This window comes from Myotis nattereri (assembly GCF_964212035.1).
Source record: "Myotis nattereri genome assembly, chromosome: 11".
Lineage (NCBI taxonomy): Eukaryota > Metazoa > Chordata > Mammalia > Chiroptera > Vespertilionidae > Myotis > Myotis nattereri.
Window position 1 is genome coordinate 73,649,210 of NC_138086.1, and position 5,766 is coordinate 73,654,975.

The following is a 5,766-nucleotide window of genomic DNA, read 5'->3' on the forward strand; positions in this document are numbered from 1 at the left end:
CTAGAGTCAAGTCCCCACGCACCACCCACATGCACTTTGAAAACACAGGAGTCCCAGACCCGGCCGGCCCCACCCCAACTGGGTGAGACCCAGACCCAGCCGGCCCCACCCCTGTCAAGCCCCTCTGTGTGGGGGGCACAGCTTTAGGTCCCCAAGCCTGGCACCGGGGGGGTGGGGGCGCAGTCTCAGGTCCCCTGGCCCAGTGCCGGGACGGGGGACACAGCCTGAGGTCCCCTATCAAGCCCCGCCAGGCAGGGGGTGCAGCCTGAGGTCCCCCGGCCTGGTACTGGGGCTGGGGGGGGGCACGGCCTGAGGTCCCCTGGCCCGGTGCCGGGATGGGGGGTGCGGCTTGAGGTCTCCTGGCCTGGTGCCGGAACGAGGGGCACGGCAAGAGGTCCCCGTCAAGCCCCGCGGGGTAGGGGGCACAGCCTGAGGTCCCTTGCCCTGGCCAGGTGCCATGCAGCCTCAGGTCCCTGCTGTTTGGTCATGACGTTATGGTGTCCTGGCTAATTTGCATATTCCTCTATTATACAGATAGATAATATTCTGGATATGTTGGATTATATAAAAACATCATTCACATTATTTTTACTTGTCTATTTGTCCTTTTAAAATTTGGCTACCAGTGGGCAATTTAAAATTGCATAGCATGGCTCCGACCCTACTGGGCTAAACCTGTGGTATTTATCTAATGTTCTCTACTGTGACTAACCTCCTGGGGCTTACCTGCTTCCCCAGACTATGTGATCAGTCTGGTTCTTCCTAGTTCTCCCCCTCCGGGCCAGCCCCACCCTATTGCCCCTGGAGCTGTGTGACACACGACAGGTCTTGCTAGAACGCCCCAGGTTGTTCAGTTCATTGCTCCATAACACCAGCTGTCAGAAGATTCAACGTTTATAGAAGCCAAAACATGCTTCCCTGGGGAGCAGCTTTCCATGAGAATAAATGAGTCATAGTTAATGACCACATAGGAACAAATTTATGCCATTTATTTAACCAGTTCCCTAATGCTATTATTTAGTCTGCTTTCAGGTTTCTAAAAATTGTATTATGGTAATCATCCTTACATTTAAATCTTGATACACATGTTAAATGATTTCCTTTATTTTTTTAAAATATATTTCTTTATTTCAGAGAGGAAGGGAGAAGGAGAGAGAGATAGAAACATCAATGATGAGAGAGAATCATTGATTGGCTGCCTCCTGCACACTCCCCACTGGAGACTGAGCCCACAACCCAGGCATGTGCCCTTAGCCGGAATCGAACCTGGGACCCTTTAGTCTGCAGGCTGATGTTCCATCCACTGAGCTAAGCCAGCCAGGGCTAAATGATTTCCTTTAGATAAATTCTTACTAATATCATCATTAAAACTTTTGACACCATTCTGTACTACCTGATGACTATATATATATATATATATATATATATATATATTTAATTGGCTTCAGAGAGGAAGGGAGAGGGAGAGAAAGAAACCTCAATAAGGGAGAATAATTGATTTGCTGCCTCCTGCACACCCCCTACTGGGGATCAAGCCTGCAATCTGGGCATGTGCAGTGACCTCCTGGTTCATAGGTCGATGCTCAACCACTGAGACACACCACTCGGGCTAGATATTATATTTTTATCTTTATATTTCTAATAAAATGATAATTTGTTTAAGATGTTACATTAAAATGATTTAAAATAAGTTAAAAATGGTAATTTATTTTTTTCCTTTACTGTGGTGGTATGCTATTGGAATTTTATTAGTTTAATTAGCACCTAATTTCATCTCAAGCTCCCTTTTTGTTATGGTAGAAATTAAGTAGCATTCAATTGCTAGGTTTTACATGTGTGTATTCTTCAGGAGGTACTTTATCCATTTTCTTTTAAAAATTTTTTTTAATATATTTTTATTATTGATTTCAGAGGAGAAGGGAGAGGGAGAGAGAGATAAGTACATCAATGATGAGAGAGAATCATTGATCGGCTGCCTCCTGCATGCCCCACACTGGAGACTGAGCCTGCAACCCTGGCATGCGCCCTGACTGGGAATTGAACCATGAGAGCATTGAAGATTCCTCAAAAAATTAAAACTATAATTCCCATATAACCCAGAAATTTCACATCTGGGTGTTTATCTGAAGAAACCTAAAACACTAATTCGGAAAGACATGTGCATGTCTATGTTCATTGCAGCATTATTTTATTTTTATTATTTTTTCAATGCAGCATTATTTACAATAGCTAATATATAGGAACAATCCAGGTGCCCATAAATAGAAGAATGGATAAAGAAGAGGTGGTACATACATACAATGAAATATTACCCACAGGAAACAATGAAATGTTGCCATTTGCAACAACATGGATGGAGTTTCGAGCTCCGCCCCTCGCGTCGCTGCCCCGCGTCTGGCCCCCGCGGGACCCGCTACTGACCAATCTGCCCGGCACTCCGTGCACCATGTCTGGTTCCCCCGCGTCACCGCTATGAAGAAAGTGGTCCAACAGCGCCGGCTGGAGGCCGGGCTCAACCGCGTGAAGGTTCCCCAGGCAGCGGCAGATTTGAAACAATTCTGTCTGCAGAATGCTCAACATGACCCCCTGTTGACTGGAGTATCTTCAAGTACCAATCCCTTCAGACCCCAGAAAGTTTGTTCCTTTTTGTAGTAAAATGAATTTTGAAGGTGTTCTAAACCACTTTTCTTGAACCAGCGAATATTCAAAGAGAGCTAAATATGAAGCCTGTACAAAAAGCTTACCCTATAACATGTGCCATACTCCACAAACTTCTGCTTTTGTCAGTCCTTAACATCTACCTCTCTGAATTTTCATGAACTTCTATTTCACAAGAACGATTATTTTATATACACTGGCAGCAGCATACAAATAAAATACTAAAAGAAAACAAAACAAACAAACAACATGGATGTACCTAGAGGGTATTATGCTAAGTGAAGTATGTCAGGGAAAGACAAACACCATATGATTTCACTTATGTGTGGAATCTAAAAGACAAAATAAACAAACCATGAAAACAGAAACAAACTCATAGATAAAGGGAACATTTTGATGGTAGCCTGATGGGAAGGGAGTTGGGGGATGGGTGAAAAAGTGGAAGGGATTCAGATATACAAATTGCCTGTTAAGAAAACCAGTCACAGAAATGTGAAGTACAGCACAGGGAATATGGTCTATAATATTGAAATAGCTATGTATGGTGTCAGACCGGTATTAGGCTTATTGGGTGATCACTTTGTAAGTTATATAAAGGTCTAATCACTATGTTGCACATCTGAAACTAATATAATAGTATATCAACTGTAATTTAGAAAAATTTTAAACTATTTTTAAAAAGATTAGTGATTGCCAGAAGTTAGAAGGGAGCTTGAAAGGTTTAAATAGGTGAAGTGCAGGGGATATTTTGTTGTATGTGTGTGGGAGGGGTATTTTTTAGGGCAGCTAAACTGTTCTACGTGGTACTCTAATGGTAGATACATGAATTTCATAGCTGTTTTATTAATAACTAGGGGCCCGGTGCACAAAATTCGTGCACTGGGTGTGTGTGTGGGGGGGAGTGTCCCTCAGCCCAGCCTGCCCCCTCTCACATACTGGGAGCCCTCAGGCGTAGACCCCCATCACCCTCTGATCACCTGATCGGCCCCTTGCCCAGGCCTGACGCCTCTGCCAGAGGTGTCAGGCTTGGACAGGGGACCCCCATGTCCCCCCGATCACTGGCTCTGGCCCCCGCCCAGGCCTGAGGCCTCTGGCCCAGGAATCATGCCTGGGCAGGGGACCCCATCTCCCTCTGATCGCTTGCTCCACCCCCCGCCCAAGCCTGACACCTCTGACCCAGGCTTCAGGCCTGGGCAAGGGGACCATCATATCCCCCCAATCCCCAGCTCCGCCCCCCACCCAGGCCTGATGCCTCAGCCAGAGGAGTTGACCCTCATCACCCTCCGGTCACCAATCACCGGATCGGCCCCTTGACCAGGCCTGAGGCCTCCGGCAGAGGTGTCAGGCCTGGGCAGGGGACCCCCAGCTCCCCGTGGTTGCAGGCTCCACCCCTGCCCAGGCCTAACGCCTCTGGCCTAGGCGTCCGGCCCGGGCAGCGGGGACACGCAGCTGCAGCGGCCCCGCGATCGTGGGCTCCGCTTTAGGCCCAGGCAAGGGACCCCTAGCTCCTGGGACTGCCAGCTTCGACCGTGTTCAGCTCCCATCGCTGGCTCCACCCCTACTTCCTGCTATCACTGGCCAGGGCAGCAAAGGTGCCTGATTCTCCGATCATGGCTGGGGGGCAGGGCAAAGGCAGCTCTTAGCTCCCCCCTGGGTTTCCGATCACTGTCAGTGGCAGGGGGCTTCTTCCTGCTTTCCCTTTTGCCTCCCTGCATTGTGCCTACATATGCAAATTAACCGCCATCTTGTTGGCAGTTAACTGCCAATCTTAGTTGGCAGTTAACTGCCAATCTTAGTTGGCAGTTAACTGCCAATCTTAGTTGGCAGTTAACTGCCAATCATAGTTGGCAGTTAATTTGCATATAGCCCTGATTAGCCAATGAAAAGGGTATCGTCGTACGCCAATTACCATTTTTCTCTTTTATTAGTGTAGATAGCTTTAAACCAACAACAATCTGAATGTCCAACCACAGGTGAATGGAGAAATAATGTGTGTAACCATACAATGGAATACTGCTCAGCAACAGAAAGGAAGGACAAGGTGATGAATCTCAAAAACATTATTCGGAGCAAGAGAAGACAGATCTGCATAGTCTATGATTCAATTAACCAGAAATTCTAGAACATGAAAACTAATCTATAGTTAGTTGCTGGAGGCCAGGTGGCGGTAGTATATCAGCAGTAAGGTTGACTGGATGATCTGCACACAGAGGAGATTCTCAATGGATAGACCTTCTTTCAGAGCACAGGTAAAGTCCTAACTGGTTTGGCTCAGTGGATAGAGTGCCAGCCTTGGACTGAAGGGTCCCAGGTTCAATTCCTGTCAAGGGCACATTCTCAGGTTGCAGGCTCAATTCCCAGTCAGGGGCCTGCAGGAAGTAACCAATCAATGATTCTCTCTCATCATTGATGTTTCCATCTCTCTCCCTCTCCCTCTCCCTTACTCTCTGAAATCAATAAAAATATATCTTTTAAAAAAGAATGGAAGGTTTTCCCTGCTGTACCGACTCCTTCCTAGCACCCCTAGGTCTCACTAGGCCGGCGGTTCTCAACCTGTGGGTCGCGACCCCTTTGGCGGTCGAACGACCCTTTCACAGGGGTCGCCTAAGACCATCCTGCATATCAGATATTTACATGACGATTCATCACAGTAGCAACATTACAGTTATGAAGTAGCAACGAAAATAGTTTTATGGTTGGGTCACAACATGAGGAACTGTATTTAAAGGGCCAGAAGGTTGAGAACCACTGCTCTAGGCAGTTCTTTAGAGAAGAAGTCTCCACTCCTCCCCAGCCTGCACCACCACCCATCCAGGGGTAGCAGTCACCCGACTGCCAACTATTCTGTTTCAGGGTTTGGATGGCAGTTGTTCTGTTCCCTATATAGCTTCAAATCAGTCTCATCCTGACGCACTTCTCCTTCCTTCCCTTTGTGATATTTTCTATACCCAAGTCCAGAACCTTTTCCAAGTTTTGCAAACGCAAAGGTGTTAATTTTTTCTGAGGATTTTGTGTGTGTGTTGTCCTCTGATGAGTGATTTAATCTGATTAAGGGAACCCATTTTTTTGAGAATAATTTAGCATTTTAACAGTAATCCTTTACTTGTC

General features: G+C 46.6%; 1 pseudogene across 1 annotated transcript; it reads left to right on the forward strand.

Annotated features, from left to right (window-relative positions):
• Positions 1-2,446: 2,446 nt before the first annotated feature.
• On the forward strand, positions 2,447-2,709 carry LOC308527076 (guanine nucleotide-binding protein G(I)/G(S)/G(O) subunit gamma-5-like; annotated as a pseudogene). The gene has a single exon. The product of its transcript is annotated as a guanine nucleotide-binding protein G(I)/G(S)/G(O) subunit gamma-5-like (transcript).
• The last annotated feature ends 3,057 nt before the right edge of the window (positions 2,710-5,766 follow it).